This window comes from Lactuca saligna, chromosome 5 (assembly GCF_052625555.1).
Source record: "Lactuca saligna cultivar CGN05327 chromosome 5, ASM5262555v1, whole genome shotgun sequence".
In the NCBI taxonomy this organism is placed as follows: domain Eukaryota; kingdom Viridiplantae; phylum Streptophyta; class Magnoliopsida; order Asterales; family Asteraceae; genus Lactuca; species Lactuca saligna.
Window position 1 is genome coordinate 258,767,913 of NC_136421.1, and position 16,790 is coordinate 258,784,702.

Consider the following 16,790-nt stretch of genomic DNA (forward strand, 5'->3'; position numbering starts at 1 on the left):
CCTTATAAACCATTGCATTTCATTTTCATCTTTTTTCAAATTCTATCAAAACATAACATTCTATTTTTATTTTATTTTTAAAACTACCCCTAAAATGGCAATGTTTTTTCAAAATAATTTCAAAATCTCTCAGAATATAGCATTAAACTTTTTATGTCTTTTAACACTACCTGGATTTATCATTGCATTTTCATTTCTTTTGAAAAATATATCCAAACATAGCATTCTACTTTCATTTTGTTTAAAAACTACTGTTATATACCTAAACATAGCATTCTATTGTGAACTTGTTCAACATCTACCATTGCATTTTCATGCTTTATACCAATGCATTGCATGCTGTTTCATTATTTTTTAAAAACTACCCTCTTTTCCAAACTATTTGATCGTACCATACAAACGGACTTTACCTATTTTCATGATTCGAAAATGCCACATTTCGGACAAGTTGGTTAGTTTTAGAATTGATGAAAATAAATGTCATCTTTGTTAAAACTTTATAAAAGACATGGTTAGTTATCCTGATTTTAAAGACAAATCTCTGGTAAAGTCTCAATATTTTAGGTAAATTAATGGGTTAATCACAAATTAATTTTATTTTTTGAATAGAAATATCTCAATTATTTTGTATTTTGTCCAAATTAACGAAAAATCCTTATTTTTTTCAATTGAAAATGATAGATTATCGTATAAAATTAGATAATCGACACTTCTCTGTTTAAAAAATAAATGTTTCGATTAAACAGTAAACTAACCAAAAATTAGTGAGACTTTTGTGGAGATTTTGCTATTTTAAATATATACTCTTAATAAAAAACAAGTAACCCACGTACGTCTCTTTTTCTTCTTCCCCTTTCTACGCACGCTTATCATTGCTCCCCTCCTGCACAGTCTTTTATAGCCATGGGTGCTGAGACACTATTTATATATTTATTGGAATTCTTTATTTAAATATCATTGTCAGGGGTTTCTGGGTTGGTAGTTATCTTCAGTTTCTTTTCACCATCTACGTATTGAAAGGTATTCCATCAATCTCACCTTCTGTATTTACTTGTTTCTTTTGATTTCTGTATTTGGGATGAGGTGATCTAATAATATACCCTTTTATGTAACGTTACTACCTAATTTTTTTGCTTGAAAGTAGCTGTTTGGAAAATACTTCAATACATGCCTTCTCCTTTTCCAGTTCATCTTTTTTTTTTTGTGGGTGGTGTGGATTCCACACTCCTTCCATTTTTTAAACTCATCTTTCCACCACTTATGGACTGCACACACCATTCAGTTTTATATGTTTTGATGTATTGTTTCATTTTTATATTGAGTGGATTGTGGCACTAGTGTAGACTCCACAATCCTTGTTTTTTGTTGAGATTGATTACTACAGATTTAGTTGTGACTTGTGAATGCACACTTTTTCCTTTTCAATATATAATTTAAAAGAAGCGTAAGTTCTCCCTATTAACTAGTTTGAGTAGAGCCCTTCACATCACACAAACTTATTCTGCTAGAAAAAAATCATTTGGTTGCATGCTGCAATGGTAGGCTCATCTTGTAGGCGTAGATTTAATAGACATAACGTAAATCTTTCACATATGCTAGGATAATTAGCATGAATCCAGTAGAGAGTAGAGACTAGAGATAGGAATGTTTGGCACAGATGAAAGTAATGGATAGAAAAGAAACAAACTAATAATAAGCATAAAAACAAATTAGGTTCATGAGTTCATCAGCATTCCTGACCAAAAGGTATAATATATACAGATATTATAACACACGTTAAACTGTCCAACCCATCGTTAGTCAGAGGCCACCTGAATGGCCTTAAACTGGCCCTGATCAATGGTTATAATTGTAGCTACTTTTTTGTGAAAATTGTTGAGAGTATTATGAAATGCAGCCAAACACCTAAAATACTGCTTTGAAAGATTATTAAGAAAACTTTAGCCACTCTGGGATGACTTGAACATACACTACAAGAAAAGTCCTTATTAGTGACCAATTTTTTAGTGACGACCTAAAGTTTAGTCACTAACAACATCATTTAGTCACCAAAAATTTAGTCATCACTCAATTTTGGTAATCCAACAAATTTAATGACCAATTATATGTGATGGTCACTAAATCGGTCACTACACCGTGAATAAAATTAAAATACTTTTGTTTCATATCAAAATAACTATTAGTGACTAAAAAATTAATTGTTGTCACTGATTTACGAACCGAAAAACAATTGGTGACTATTAATTGTTGTCATTAATTAAAATTTTTGTATTTTTGAAAATGAACGGAGCTTTCCCTATTTTCTTTACGAACATATTTTTCCAAAGACTTTATTTGACAAGTCTTTATTTAAGTCCCCATACACTCTACAGCTAACCAAAACCTTCTCATCAAACATATTTACCATACTACCCTTCTCAATATAGACGACCTAAAATTATTTTGGCCCTTTTATCTTTTACTGAATTGGGGAAAAAGGTTACTGTTTTCATCATAATGTTCAAACTCAATGTCACCGCGCCTCTCTCGTCACCACATCTCTCCTCTTTGCCCTAAATCGACATATCAACCATCGGCGATTCGGCACCAGCGTCGCCAGTCAATCATTGTCGGTCAATCGTTGCCGGTCACCATCGTCTTCGGTCAATCGTAGCCAAGACATACCCTCCCATGGACACACATCGGTTCTCCACTAGAAGCCAAACAGGTACATCTTCTCCACTAGAATTGTTCAATTGCTAATTGATCGGCTCCCTGATTCCTTTCTACCAAATAGTACCTAAAATCATAGCAACTTGAAACATGACTTTCTCAACAAACATAAAAGCTTGATTAAATTAGCATATAGTTTACAATTAGCTGTTTTTTGTTTATTCTCCCATTCTACCAAACTGTTGAATTCGAACCATGCTCTGATGTAGTCACAATGGAAATCCAAATTCCATTCATTCTCAAAACATCTCTCTTACATCAGAAAATTTATCAAGGTACTTTTTATTTGGTTGTTTTGGCGGATATAAATCAAAGCATTCTGAAGGGAGATTATCTCTTCTAGCTCTATAAGTTCTTGATATTTTTCATGACTTCCTCCCTCTTCAAGGCCTGCACACAGATAAATATGTTGTAAGTAATCTTTGTTTATTTTGTAGTCATGAAATCTTTGATGGCCTCAATAAGTAATTACATATATAACATAAAAGAGTTATTAAACCTCACAACTTCCGGATTCTACTTTAGACTATTTGGCATGCTAGTTTATATTTAATAGATCTATAAGTCAGTAGCACATTTCAATTTTGATCTCATATACAAAGTTTAGATTAACTTATTGCACAATTTAACGATCCCACTTGATTTTTCTTAAATTTTATCGTTGTCATTATACAATTATATTATGTTCATGATTTTTTCTTTTATCATAGCATATGGACAAGTCTTAGATGAACAAGACTAATCATGTGGCAAAGACCGTTTTGAGTCTAATTCAGGTTTTCCAGAGATCCAACAACTGACTACAAGTGAAACCATGGATACCAGTACAACACTCTGTTCAGTTATTCCGGAATCATGCTTAGTTGTTGAAGGAGCTGAGGGGTTAAAGATAAGCTTCAGGGAAGAGGTTAATGATGAACTAGAATGAAAGAATAAAGATGCAAAAGTGTTGATGTAAGTAGCTTTGAGCAAGTTGTACATTTATTATGTTTTTGATACACTCACATCCAAGGGTATAACTGTAAATTCCATTGTTTTTCTTTTAGGTATGTGGATGTTATATTCAGTTGATTGACAATGAAGACCTTCAGGTACCTTTATATATATATATATATATATATATATATATATATATATATATATATATATATATATATATATATATATATATATATACTTTATTTATACAAATAAAATCATTTATAAGTTTTAAAACTCTCTCTTATCGTATAATTCATTAGCCTTATTCAAAATTAAAAGCCAGAGAGTATCTTGATAAACCCGCCATACATGAGACAATGGTGAAGGTGTGTGTGTGAAATCTCATTTTATAACTCCTTAACTTTTTTAAAAATATGATTTTATATTTTAAATAATTTAATTTTATTGAAATGCAAAGGTGAGTGGTTATCTTCTTGGAGAATACAGCCACTTTTGGCAAGACGCCCTGGTTGTAGTCCAAAGGAAATTTTCAGCCTCATACATGAGAAGCTTCCTACTATATCGTACGTATACATGGTTATTTACGCTTTTGCCCTTGTGTTTAGTATTTAATTAATTATGTTTTTTTTCAGGACACCTATAATCTCTATCCTTCTAACAACATATGCAAAGATTTTGATGCACTCATAGCCACCAGATCCTGAATTACAGAATCAAATCTGGGCAAATTACAGCAAGTTTGTTTACATTTGAATATCTAATGTCATTTCATTATTTATTCACAAATTCATATTTTTTAACCACAAATTTGTTTTTATTTTAGATATGAAAGTTGCATTGATGCTGAAATACAGCAAAGAGCAGTGGAGTATTTTGCATTGAGTAGGAAAGGTGAAGCTTTAATGGATATATTAGCTGAAATGCCAAAATTCCCAGAACGCCAGGTATTTTTATTATATGGACTTCTTCTTTTGAAATAAATCTTTCATCATTTTTTTAAAAATTTAAATTTAAATTGTGTTGTGAAGTCTTCGTTGATTAAAAAAGTGGAAGATACAGATGCTTAACACAACAACAGGTGTCTACTACTTTAATGGTGACAGATCAGCGCCCTTCTAATGGGGGCCCACAAGTGAGTCAACTCGCTATGGTTATGATCCCTACCACAATTGATACGGTGAGGGTCCTACACGCCGGATAAAATTATAATTTTAACTCTGGTTAGAATTTAGATATTAGTTTATTTTTGTAATTGGTATATATGTATTTTAGGATCATACTCCCCCCGTTGACCAACCGTTGCCTTAGTCAAATGGGGATTTGACCATTGTTGACCCTCAGCCTTCTGGTGATCTTTTAAGCTCACTGGCTATTGACGAGTCTCAATGAGTCCATGATGTTGGTTCAAATGACGCTTTAGCCCCTGCACCTATTGAAGACCAGGAATCTACTTTCAAGGTTCTATCTCTTTTTCCCTTAAAAAAATCTTTATTAATTTTTAATTGTTAATTATCATTTATCTTATTTTTTTATTAATCCTTCACAGCCAATAGGAGATATTGCAGAAAGATTTCATGCTTTATGTCTCAAAGATAGTGGGGTTCTATATGAAGATCCTTGCGTTCAGGTAATTTATATGTTTTTTTATTATACAACAGTTCATTTAAGATAATTAATATTTAATATTATTAATATTGTTATTGCAGATTGGTTTTAAAGCAGAATGGAGAAATCACCAGGGTAGACTTGTTTACTTTTGGGAAACAAAAATATGGGTCCACTTGATTTAGTACAAGCAGTGGTTTTACCTCCACGTGCACAAGTCAGATTATTTTTTACTTTTTACTTTTTTTTTTAATTGAAATGTTTTATTAAATTGTTTTTTTTTTAAATTGTTTAGGTTCAATGCCCACTTGAAATTGTAAACCTCCGACCTAGTAGGGATGTTCCTGTTCTTGACTTCTCCTACAAGTTTGGGAGCCAATTGATATTTTTTATAGTTGTAGTGGTATTTAATTTAATTAATTTTTTTTTTAACTTTTCAAGTATTTAATTTGTTTTTGGCTGTACAGGTTGAACAAATTTTTTACTCCTATTCAAGTTACCACTAAGGAAGTTTTCCCTAAATGGAGATCACTATCTGGACCTCCTTTAAAACTTCAAGAAGTGGATTGTCCATTTTACCCCTCCTTCCTATTTACATTATTAAGTTTTTGTGGAAATTATATTATATTGACTTTCAAGTTCCATCATAATTTATACAGGTAAGAGGTGTGAGAGCAATGTCATTAGGAGAAATGAAAAATCTGTTCAACACTTTGAGATTGATGGTTTGTCCTGGACTGGTCAGTTCTTTCTATTATTTATTATCTACAATAACAATGTACTTTCATTTATTTTTTTTAACTCTAAACAATTTTTTTGCATTATTTTCCGGATCCAAATGTGCTTAATTTAGTAGCAAGCACAACCTTCTATTCAGAAAGTACACGTGCAATGTTATGTCTGGTCAGAATAGAAACAGATCCAGCTGACAGAACATAGCTCCACATGACAGTTGCATCAATGGACCCCACACTAACATTCGAGTATGTTTATTATTTTTTTATATATACTTTAGTTTCGTATATAAATACAAGAACGAATTTCGATACGTTTTGACTATTTGTATACACAGGTTGAAGGAATTAGTGACTATCAATTGTTTGCCGATCAAATGTGGTGATTAATACATTCTTATGCTCCTATGCAGGTAGGTTGGAACTTTATGGATCACACTCCTAAAACTCGCTCCTTGTTATCCGGATTTTTAATCTACATTGATCTTTATTGACCCTTTTTTTTGTTTAAATGGATAAATTAGTGACGACCTGTTATAGTCACTAATCGGATAAACCAGTAACGACTTTCTTTTGTCATTAATCGGATAAGATAGTGACGACTTTTATTGGTCACTACGTAGTTAAAATAGTGACAACCTTCATTGATTAGTGACAACAATTAGTGACGAAACTGGTCATCACAGATTTAGTGACGCGTTTACTTTAGTCACTATTTAGTGACCATATCTTATTTTGGTCACTAAATCGGTTTTGTGACGGATCTATAGTGACGAAAAGTGACAACCAGAATTTTGGTCACTAAACCATTTAGGGACAACTAGTTCTATAGTTAATGACCATTTCGTTTTGGTTACTAATTGACATTTTTTTGTAGTGATATAGCACATTAAATAAACACAATACCATGAAGAAAGAAAAGAAAGTGCCAAGGATCAAAATTCCCTAATTAAGGTAGTAATTTTATTACCAATTCAAGGGGATGATATCTTTGATAATAATGTAGGAAATTAAACAGAGCAACGATTGTATTGTCCTAGTCCTATTGCTTCTATAATTTTATTAGGGAAATTACACTCTTTTGTTTTACTTGTAAGTAGTATTAGTGCCATTTTGTGATCACGAAAGTGGTCAACAGATCAGATCATCAGACCATGAGCCTACTCATTTTGTTAGGTTCATCAATATGCATATGTGTGGATGCCACTCTCTTTTCATATATTTTACTATCTTTCCACCACTTGAGATCATCATCACCCCTCCCTTTCTGTTTACTTATGAAGGGCTGTTGATGCTTTTCTCATTAGACGCCGAGTGCATGGCTCATGTGGATTCCACAAGCCTTGAATTTTTTAGCGATCAATCTTCCCATGTTATGTATTTAGTATTGGCTCTTTCTATTTTTTCTATAATGAGCATACCAAAATCTGAGGGCGTGTGGGTTTTACACTATCTTTAACTTTTTCACAACCTACCCATTGATCATCATATATTATATATAACATATAGGGAGGATTCTATCTTCAACAAGTAAGACTTCCTTTTGCATTCTTTCTTTCACTATCATGGCTGGAAATATTGATCTATGCATTCGGGTTTCTGAGGACAAAGCTGAACAAGAACATGTAGGGAACATTCTGAGCAACGATTACATTGTCCTACTCATATTGCTTCTAGAATTCTGTTAGAAGGATTACATCTTAAAAACCTATAAAAATTCAAAGTCTGAAATTGGAAAGAGTAATTAGTACTTATCTTTCCACCACTTGGGATCATCGCTCCCTTTTGCTTGATGTACAAAGCGCTTTTGATATTTTTCAGTTATGAATGCTGAGTGCATGGTGGCAGTCGTGTGGATTCCACAAGCCTTGAATTTATTTAAAAAACAGTCTATTCGGTCACCCGCCTTTTCAAGGGGCTTTACACATTTCATTTTTTGTTTCTTTCCTAGCTATGATGATGTGTGACTTGAAGTAAAGTTATATGCTTTAATTGTTGCCTTAGATGTTTTTATAGTTATGATATCTTTTAGTATAAAAAGGTAGTGGAATATGGCGCTTTGAAATTAGAATTGACAGTACACAACGAATTATGAACCGTCTACTCGTGGAAACACTTTCCTTAGAAATTTGATTACTTGCTCATATGATGTAGAACATCGAAAAAAGAAGGAACTACTCATAAAGCCAGGACTAACATGACTTACAGGGAAAAGGGGAGAAAAGAATGAACACATAGGGGTAAAAGTTAGTACAAAAATGTTGTACGAAAATCACAATCATATAAGAAGGAAACTAGGACTTAAACTACTCCACTATCGTTACTCTAAACCTTCACAACCTACTATTTGAGATCATGTCCTTGGTAAGAGCCAACTCCTTCATGTCCAACCTCACACTATCTTCCTACTTGGTTGTCTCTTTTGTACATAGAGGAACCACCACAATTTTCCTTTACTTTAAGTTTTCGGTGATGGACGCCACTCCCAACGAAAATATGAATGTTGTGTCTGGTATCTAGACCAACAATGATTTACCACATGTCCACCGTAGCATACTTATTTGTTTCTTTCTTGGAAATGATGTGTTGAAAGCTCAAAAGCTAGCTGCTTTAGTTGTTTCTGTAAATGCTTTTGTAATTAGTTATTATGCCTTCTAGCTTTGTTATTTAGCACTCAATTAATACACTTTAAAGATGCAAACCAGTAGCTTGGAGTGATAATTATGCTTCTAGTAATTCGAATAAGAACAATGCCTTTAGAGTTGAACAATAGATAAATACCCTTAATTCCTCAAACCACACTAGCATAAAGAAATGAAACAAAATTGATAAACGATAAAAAAAAATGCTAAAGTGGAAATGGAGCTGATAAAATCAGTTCTTCATATTTGTGTACAAAATAGGTTGGTTAAGTTAGTACTACAATATAGTGTGCATAAGTTAAAATGTGTTACAATTCAAGTACCTTGTACATCAAACAACAATATTCTGTACACAAACATATTGGAATCACCCTAGACTATATAAGCAAGAAAAAAGATAGGCATGCATTGATAAGTTTGTCACCATGGCTGCTGATAGTATTTAATCAGTTTCTTTTGATGTGCCTTTTCCTTTTTCTTTCAATTTTTTATGCTGTGGGAGTGGGTGGTACTGTGGATTCCACACTCCTTCCATTTTTATATTCACTTTTCCACACCACTTGTGGATTGCTCACACCAATTCAGTTATACGTTGTTTTGAGATATTATTTCATTTCTATATTGAGCAGATTATGGCAGTCATCTGGATTCCATAATCCTTGATATTTTTTTTGTTAAGATTGATTACTAGCTTTTAAGTAATTAGTGCACTCTTTCCTTTTCATTGTAAGAACCATAGTTCTCTACTCTTTTGATTAAAACCATTCTGTCATAAACAAGGTTTTAAAAATCGTTCGAGGCATATGCCTCGAGGCCCGCCTTGAGGCAAGGCGGATGAAAAACGATTATGAGGCTACGCTTCTTAGGGGAGAATGAGGCGCATGCCTCAGTCTTGTGAGGCGGTGAAAAGCGGTCCGAGGCGGGGCGTTCCGAGGTGAGGCGTAAGAGGCGTTCTGGGGATTTTTTTTTTTTTTTTTTTTTTTGACCTTAGAAATCACGTGATATCTTTACTTGACCTAATTTTTCTCCGGCCTGTCACTCCTTATTCTCTCATTTCTTCTTTCTTTTCTCTTCTCGTCACTCCTTATTTTTCGTTTTTGTTGATTTGGCTTGATTTGAAGACTATTATGCGTTTGTTTTTACTAATTTGGCATGATTTGAAGACTATTATGAATTTTAGTATCTTTTTATTTTTGGGATGATGACATTAAGACAGACTTTTATGTTTGAAATTGGACTTTAGTATGTTTTTTATGATTAATATAATATATTATTATTTTATTCCGCCTCGAGGCTTACGCCTCGTGAGGCGAGGGGTAAACGCCTTGGGGCCCGATTCCGTATTTTAAAACCTTGATCATAAACAAAATTATTTAGCTAGAGGAAGACAATTTAATAGATATAAGTAAATCTTACACAAAAGACATAAGCATATCGCCCAAAGGGTGAGCCCTCTCTGCCTATCATCACAAACCCATTTTTAAGTAAATCTTACTCAACACATCGGCATGTTCAATTAGTACATATGAAACAAGGGGATAGAAAACAAATTAATAAGCAAAAATAAACTAAGGTAAATCTGCATGTATGTATGTTTTATTTGTTACACAACTTGAACTAGGCATCTCACCCTTAGTCAGAAACCACATGGGTGGTGTTCAAATGGTCACAATTATGGCCATTATTTTGCGATAATTGCTGAGACTATTATGAAATGCAACATCACATGAGAATTGAAGGATTCTCAATCCTTCTCGCTTTCTAATATCCCCCTAATGACAACATGTGTCTGCCAATGCTGGCGTTTTATCATCGATTAAACCTTGAGATCTCCCATCCTCGGAAATCTCGATGAGTACTCTTGAGTTCTGATCCAGTCTGACACCTCAATCCATATAACATGATGTTAGTTGAAGACCTTAATCTTCACTCTAGCTGACGAATCCTCATTCCCTCTCCCAATCTTGCAGTACCACTGAACTCTAAAGTTCATCCATAAACAATCACCGACCATACCTGAACAATGATAGAACCCTTGAACGCTGAATTCATTGGAGAACAATCACTCCAACCCTGATCGAGTATGCTCTAAATGACACTCCTGCATAGATCCCGACAAAGATCCGAAATGATAACGATATGCGCGGAACCCACTCCGCAAGATGCATCCCTCTTTGGGTTCATCATGGACCTTTCGGCATGCTGAATGGCATATATGATCCCTGATAACCCAAACACTAGCAGAAAACCAACTCGAGGTCTGACTTATCTAAACTCACTCACAATTCCAACGCGATACGTATCCCCAACATCCATTAATTAGCAATAGAAGATGACATACTCGCAACGTCTGGGGAAATACTGGTCACCTTCTGCAGACATGACCATCCCTGCCACACATGTGGCAGCCTAATCCCTTGGAGTGACAAACTCCCTCATGTACTCTCTCGTACGCATTGCACTGACTCCGGCCCTGCTGGCCTTTCGCCCGATGATCGGAGGTGACGGGTCTCTTCCCGCGACCCTCAACTATATGCACCTGGTACAAACCTCTCTTCTCAAAGTGCTCCCAATCGATCTCGCATCTGCAATTCTTGGAAATCATATCCTTTAGGGTCTGACACCCTGTCACGCTCACTAGCTCGCTTGCCAATGTCTAAGCTGCAACAACTGGAACATCCTCTGTCCCCAAACTGGGTCACAACTCTTCCCTGAAGCTTCTTAGATTCTCCAAGACTCTCACTGATTCGAGTATGGATCCTGTGCTTTCAGTAGTACGAGCCCAATACTACCTTCCACACCTATCCATACTTTCCTCAGCAATCCTCTCGAATCCTCCAAGTCACTTCCTCAAAATGGAACACCCAAGTGTCACTGAACCTCACTACTAACTCACTGGAATATATCCTAGGCTTCCCTAGGTTCCCAAACTCACCCAATCCTCAGCTGCTGAAAGATTCCCAGTAATGTCAACTAGTTACCTCATGAATATAGCCACATGCAACACAGATCAGATAATCCTTCAAGTACAGACTCATCCCTATAACGGTTAGACTCAGACGAGAGTTGCGCAATAGGGTCAAACCTATCATTCTGAGATTATCCAGCCTGCGCCACATGTGACTTAGCATATTCACTTAATAGCTAACTCACATTACTAAGAGTCCACAAAGCACAAAGCAAGCAACATTCAGACAATGGAAAATCTAACCATCATATACCAATCAAATCATTCTATCTTCTATTCAAGAATCTGTACATAAAATTCAAAGGCTCATACAATCAGGCATAACCTACACAGGCTATCCTATCACTGACTGATCAGTACTAGCATGCAATTCTACAAGCACATACAATAGGCATTTAAGGCATCCTCCTAGATCCTTAGCCCTAATCTAGCATGCAATTCTCATAATCATATCATAACATGTATGGGTATCTTGGGGAAAACTTACTTGAGCTCGGCTGATTGCACGCATCACACACTTTGTTCTTCTCAAAATTCTTGTTTTTTACTCCTTTTTATAAAATGGTTTCTCTTTTGAAAATTTTCATACCAAGCTCTTAGTTTGAGTTCAGACACACACGAGAGTATGTTCGAATCCCTCAAACCAAGGCTCTGATACCAACTTGTAACATCCCAAAAATACAGGCCAAAAATTTCATTTTAATTATGTTCTTACATAAAACCATCAGTATAAAAACATTGATAATAACGTCTCATGTCAAAACCCAAGTGTCAGCAATGCAAAACATAGTTTCATAAAACCATATCAGAGCGTAATCCCCAAGGATCTCATGTGCGGAAAACATAGTGTGATGCGTTGCGATCAAGCCGACTCCTTTCCTTTGAAAACGAGAACCTGAATCCAAAACTGTAAACCATAAGCACAAAGCTTAGTGAGTTCCCCCATCATACCAAATACCATACAATCACATAGCATATTGCCGGGCAATTCTGGGGTGCCCGACCTACCCGTGTCAAGCCATTCTGGGGTGCTGACCTACCTGTGTCAAGCCATTTTGGGGTGCTGACCTACCCGTGTCAAGCCATTCTAGGGTGCTGACCTACCTGTCGGTCCTAACAATCGACCCTCGGGGACTATTCCACCCCCTACTGCTACTATCACATATATCATAACATAATCATACTATCAGACATATCTGGGGTGCCTGAACTACCCTTCGGTCCTAACAACCAAACATGGGGACCGGTCCCCTCATACTACCTCTATCGCATATAACATAAGAAGCCAACATGAAAACATATCATCACATACTGTCAGATGTATCTGGGGTGTCTGACTACCCTTCGGTCCTAACAACCGGACTCGACTACTATCACATACAACATATCATGCTAGCATATAACATATCAGGTAGTAGCGAACCTAGATGATATCACAAAGACAATCATCTATCATACGTCTCCTACTGGTGGGCCAGCATTGTGGCCTTAGACCCACCACTACTGGAAGGTAACTCACCTCACACTGCTGAAGTCCCGAAGACACAATCCCACACTTGCTGAAGTCCCGCAGACTCGACCCCAACTGCTGGCTGACAGACTCCCGAACTGTCAACACCAAAATAACACCCAATTAATAATTGGGTCCCAACACATAACCATAATACATACTTGGATAATTACTTCATTACCTCAGGCTTGGCTTATATAAGCCCAAGGCCCAATCCATAGGCCCAAAGCGAACTAGGAATCAAAGCCTAGCATATGGCCCAATTTTCTGAATTGGGCCCAGGCCTATATGTGGTCTTATTCTAAGGCCCAACATTATACAATCATTAAGGCCCAACTATGGTCCATCTATGGCCCAATTTTCCAAATTAGGCCCAACCCCTTACATGGGACTTACCCTAGGCCCATTAAATTATTTTAGTCCATATAATTATTCTTGGATGGCCCATTTATAATCCAATCATCAAGGCCCAATAGAAAGGCCCAACAATAAACCCAAGTGAAGTTAGGGTTTCACATAAAATGCCGATTAGGGGTAAGTTTCCTACTTAACCCATTAAGGAATTATTCCTTTAAGGACTTAATCCATTAAGTCCATCATTCTTCTAAATAAGTCATATGATGTGATTGGGCTTAATCACACAATTCCATTCCAATGGCCCAAATATGGGTGTCGATAAGTCCAAGCCCGTAATCCCAAATTAGAGTTTTCACATGCAATGATGATTAAGGTTTAGTGTTTCTTTCTTAACCCATTAAAGACTTAATCCATTAAGTCCATTATGCCTTACGCTAGTTTGCCAATGATTATTAATTATATAAGATTTAATAATTAATTCTCGTGCCCCAAGCAATTTCCACAAATTAGGGTTTTATTTGCATTATGGTTTTTCCAACCCAAATATTAGTCCATTTATCAATTTGTTGGGCTTTTAGGTCCATTTGGGGTTTATTGGGCCTATTAAGCCCACTAAAATATTATTAAGTCCATTAAGTCTTATTGGGCCCATTAGGGCTTCCTTGGGTCTATTAGGGTCCATTAAGCTTCATTGGGCCCATTTGAGCTTCTTTGGGCCCATAAGGGTTTCAAGCACCCCAACGAATCAACATCGCGAGGCAAAGCACACCGCCACCCGACACAGCGGCCGGTGGCGGTAGGAGGCGGCAACCATCACCCGAAGGTGGTGGTTTTAAATTTCTTTCATTATACTTTAGTTAATTACAGTTTACCATGCCCTAACCAAGAATAAACACACACACTAACTACATCAACACGCATCCAAGGCAGTTTATGGTGGCAGCCACCACCTCACAGTGGTGGTAGCGACTTTTCTGGCCAACAAGCCACACACAACACAAAGTATAGAAAGAACAAACACCCACACTCTTTTCTTGCTTGCAAACAGGTCCAACCACCCTCCTGGTGGCGATTGGCGACAGCAACACCATAGAAAGGTGGCAGCGGCGGTCTTGACGGCGTTAGGCAACAGCACACACGAAGGGGGTGGTCTTTAGGAGCTCGCTCCCAATGACAGCAAGCCAATAGTCACATGAATCTCGAAGCAACCTCACACATCCACCCAAACTCGCAGCCACCACCCACGACGGTTGGTGGTGACGAGATAAAGCAGCGACAACCGGCAGAATAAGAAGAATGAGGCATGGAAGGACTATGGAATATCAACGAACTGAGGGAGAGAAAAGAATGGAGTGAAGCAGGTGCGACGGAGATGAACTGCTCCTCCGTCACCGACTGACGTGACACCGGCAGCAGTCACGACCTCCACAATCCACACTCTCCCGCTCCTCCCAATTAACACGACGTTGATGCATTGATCTTCTCTTCGCCGGTACACTGATCGTTGACAGCGGAGGGGAGATGGCGGCGCTAGGTCGGAGATGAAGAAGGAAGTGAATGGCGGCTGGAGGGAGGCATAAGGGTGGGTGACGACTGCCTCTCATTTTCGGGTTAGGGTTGACGACTGAAGAAGTTACAATTCTGGTCCCTCCCCTTGGACTTTCAAATCTAATCCAATAATTATCCTTTAGACCCCGGCTTTTAAAATTCCTTTCATAATAAACCCCAAAATTACTAAACAGCCCCTCCTCCATAATTTATTCTTAAATTGAATCCAATACTACACATTAACCCCTTCCTTCATGATTTTATTTCAAATTAAACCCACAATTACCAAATCACTCTCAACTTCCAACATTCTTTACAAACTAACCCGTGAATTACAATTCATCCCTCAACTTCTATAATTATAACTTTTAACTCCTCGAACTAATGCCTTGGTCATTTATTCTTGATTTTAGGGCTTCTATACATTTATTTATTTATTTTAGGCTACCATTCGTTCACTAATTTATTTATTTATTTAACTAATAAATAAACGGGTGTTACATAATCTACAAGAAAAATGTTAGTAATAAACGCAGTTGATGAGGCTCGAGTTGGACTCGATTACCTTAAACAAATTTGTCGTTTATTCCCGGGGTACAAGAACCGTAACAATGTGTACTGCGGGATATGACTACTTGCCTGAAATAATCACCAAAAACAGTTGCATAGAAAAGGAAGAAGAAGATAAGTATTTTCATATGTATCAACTGAGGCTGTAGAGTCTGTTTTTATACTGATTTATGGAACAACAAGAAATAAATTCCTCATTAAGGAATTGATTGTGGCATTAATTTCACACTAAGGGTGGCACGAGCTCGAGCTTTCGAAGCTGTATTCATGTCGGCATGGTGTGACCATGCACAAGTTCTGTGAATTTTGTCTACCAAATTCAAGATTCGCATCCCCCGGCATGCGAGTAAGAGTCGGAGTAAAACCATAGATACAAACTTGTAAGCCTATCATACATTCAAGCTTATAAACTCACATGCATATGGTATTTCTACCAATGTGGGACTCATTCCCACACCCACCTTTCTTACTATCTTCTATTCTCAAATACATAACTTTGAGTATCAATATTCTCATTCACATATACTCCATTTTGAACATACAATATATTATTTTGAAGCTCTCATAGAGAAGACCACAAACCCACTTAAACTGATGTTTTTCAAACCCACAGAGATTGTAGCAATCTAAGCTAGCTTGACATCTCAGCTTATGTTAAGTATCAAACATAAAGACAACTTTTAACTCCAAGCTGTGTAAGATAAGATACCGAAACAACTTAGACTGATGTTTTTCACATGCTACAATATCCGACTATCATGTAAATAAATTTTGATATTCATTTTGCCAACACAAACTGAACACAACATCTTTTCTCTTTGTTTAAAAAAATCAAATGTATCGCCAAATTTTAAAGTTGAAAATTATCAAAATAGTTATAAAGAAGTACATGAAAAACAAAGGAGTTAGGAGTCAAAACAAAAATGTTTCCAAACTATGAGTTTTTTCGAAAAGAAAAAAAAAATTAGGAGATTTAAAAAAAAATAAAAATAAAATTTAATTTGGAAAAATCCTAATATATAAGTTTTTTTATGTAACTAACACATTAATAATTATCTAAATCTAAATAATATATCAAACTTAACTACAAGGGTAACCAATAAGTCATTGTAAGTTTAAGATTTAATATATCAGTTTTTTTTATAAGCCGTAATTTAGAAAGTATTAATTTTGGAAAGCTTTTGTAATAATTAGCCGTTAGA

General features: G+C 36.0%; 1 pseudogene across 1 annotated transcript; it reads left to right on the forward strand.

Moving 5' to 3' along the window:
- Positions 1 to 3,526: 3,526 nt before the first annotated feature.
- On the forward strand, positions 3,527 to 6,608 carry LOC145046562 (AP-2 complex subunit alpha-1-like; annotated as a pseudogene). The gene is made up of 16 exons (XR_013682028.1): positions 3,527 to 3,594; positions 3,651 to 3,666; positions 3,759 to 3,803; positions 3,954 to 4,019; positions 4,112 to 4,217; positions 4,287 to 4,391; positions 4,478 to 4,598; positions 4,683 to 4,831; positions 4,894 to 4,909; positions 5,045 to 5,112; positions 5,201 to 5,281; positions 5,361 to 5,476; positions 5,555 to 5,827; positions 5,919 to 5,999; positions 6,113 to 6,242; positions 6,407 to 6,608. The product of XR_013682028.1 is annotated as an AP-2 complex subunit alpha-1-like (transcript).
- The last annotated feature ends 10,182 nt before the right edge of the window (positions 6,609 to 16,790 follow it).